General features: G+C 39.5%; 1 non-coding gene across 1 annotated transcript; it reads left to right on the top strand.

Annotated features, from left to right (window-relative positions):
* Positions 1-631: 631 nt before the first annotated feature.
* Positions 632-752, top strand: LOC116652830 (U6atac minor spliceosomal RNA). The gene has a single exon (XR_004306049.2). It is a non-coding gene; the product is annotated as a U6atac minor spliceosomal RNA (small nuclear RNA).
* The last annotated feature ends 1,711 nt before the right edge of the window (positions 753-2,463 follow it).

The raw sequence follows: 2,463 nt of genomic DNA, 5'->3' as shown, positions 1-2,463 counted from the left end.
GTCATAAACAAAGACAGGACAGGAGTCAGTCAAGCTCCATCTGCACAATAAGAAATAATATAAAAATGGCTTAAGGGGGCATGTCAGGGAAGATATGATCAGAGGCAAATTGGGAGAACAGCTCTGACTTCTGTGATCAGTCAATGGGCTGAGCCTCTCTTTCCCTCTACAGGGAAGCCTGCTGGGTAAGATTCATGCACTCAGTTATGCCTAATGCTTCCTTGGGAAACTTAGAAATCTCTATAGATTTGATTTATAAGTCAACATGCTGGTGGTCAGGCTGTATTACTATTCACTCATTGCACAAGCTTTGTAGACAGTAAATTTATCATCAGCAATCCAAAGAATTTGTGCATCCTTTGCTTCAAGAAGCTGTACCATCCCCTAAACTATCCCTGTGAGTTCTGACTGAATGCCGCTAGATGAAGAATGAGGGGCTCCTGAGTAGCTCATTGAACACCACTAGACAAATGGGACAGTGTGCTAGTTATGAATCCATAATCGTAATAGTTCATATATTGAATGTGACTAGACTTACAGTATCAAACTTGGTATCACTCAGATGTTTTCTTATTAACTTATTAACAGAACTGGCAGCTGAGGATGTGCCTGTGTAAACTTCTGTCCTCGTATATTGTATGAAGGAAGAAAAGGTTAGCTTGATGAGGATGGAAGATGCCTTAGTGGCCTGCACAACACACATAAGAATAAAGTACCATCACCTACTTCATGCCATCTAACCATGTTTTTGAAGAGGAGGTGAATTGAGCCAATTCATAGAAGTGAGGGCCATCCAGCTTTAGATATTGCTGGAGAAGTGGCCAGTGCCCTACCTCTACACTGATTCAAGGATGGTGACAAATTCTATAGAGGGGTGGATGCAGCAATGAAAGCAGAACAACTGTCAGCTCAGAGGTAAATCTGCCTGGGCCACTGCAGCACAGAAAGATATTGCTGCCTGTGTAGAAAATATGGTTGTAAAAACATGTAACATGGATGCTCACACACTGAAGAGTCATGTCACTGAAGAATATAAAAACAACCATCAGGTGTTTTGGGCTGCTAGGATTGAAGAGGCTGAGGTAGATCTGGACTGGCAAAATAACAATTAATTATTTCTAGTTCAGTGAACCCATGACACCTCAGACTGTCACAGAGAGATGCAGCATATAGATAAGCTTGGGATCAAGGGGTGGACACAACCACAAACACTATTGCACAGGTCATCCAAGAATGTGAAACGTGCTGTAATTAAGCAAGTTAAGTAGATAAGGTTTCCTTCTAATCTGACAAAGATGGCCTGATTGAAGTTGCTCCCCCCTGAATCTGTAATCATCTCTTTTATTCAACTTTATGTTTGTCTGTCTTCCATACTCATTTTCATTTTTATTCTACAGTTATTTTCCTGATTCTTAGGAAAACGTATATTTTTTCTGATAGATGTAGTTTTAATTTCCTGTTTGTTTGTTTGTTTCAGGTGTTTCAGCTAGTAGGATACTACAAGAAAAAAAGGTACTTATCTGTAGACTGACAATGATTTGCACTTAGCATCTCTATAACTTCATTTACACAGTAGTTGCTAATTTTTCTTGACACTTGCTCACAAATCTTTCACTTCCCCTCTTACCTTCAAGAATGCTCAAAGTAGCCCTAGGCATGGTCGTTTGAATGCTGACAGCAGGTCTCTACAGTTAAGAGAGAAAGCTGAGAAAGATGTTTTCAGGACCCTTGAAAACAGTAAGTGTATGTATGAAGGGCAAGAGCAATATACTTCACAGTGTTTGGGTAGTGAAGACTATCTGGGGAGCTGGAGAAAACTATGAGCTGTGAGGATGTTTGCAGCTGGCTGGAAAGATTTCCTTAATGGAAATACTAAAATTGCTTATGACCCCTACAGAATAAGTTCCCTGAATCCAACTGTAAGATCACTGCTTATAGTTTATGTAGGCTGGACCAATCACAGTGGGGAAATAAAGGACATTTAGAGAAAACTTTACTGCTAGTACAATAAGAATTACATCAGACTGAAGCCCAGTTGAGAGAAATCCTATTTACTGTATTGCTACTACCACTGTTCTTAGTCAGCATATTTTGTCACATTATAAACTATGCATGGATGAAGATGTTCGGTGGTGCCTAGTGAATTCTCAGGCATCCACACATCCAGACCACTAAACACCTGACTCCTAGTATTTGCTGGCACATTGAGTTTTAATACCTTGGGGCATTTTGACTGTGTTTACAGATAGGTAAACATTTTAAGCACTTTCTGCAGGTCTAAATACACAGATGCAAATGTTTCTTAAACAAAATGTCTTTTTTCTCCCTCCTCCATCTTGCCTTTTCAGGCTTAGCTTTTCATTATGAGGTTATTTATCAAGAAAATGAAGATTGCTTAAGAGGATATGGGAAAAGTTAGTGGCTATTTTAGTCCGCCTTATTTATATTTCAGAAAACTTTGTC

Source organism: Coturnix japonica, chromosome 1 (assembly GCF_054131305.1).
Source record: "Coturnix japonica strain WE chromosome 1, WE-NBRP24, whole genome shotgun sequence".
NCBI classification, from domain to species: Eukaryota; Metazoa; Chordata; class Aves; order Galliformes; family Phasianidae; genus Coturnix; species Coturnix japonica.
This window is presented reverse-complemented; position numbering and strand designations above follow the sequence as displayed.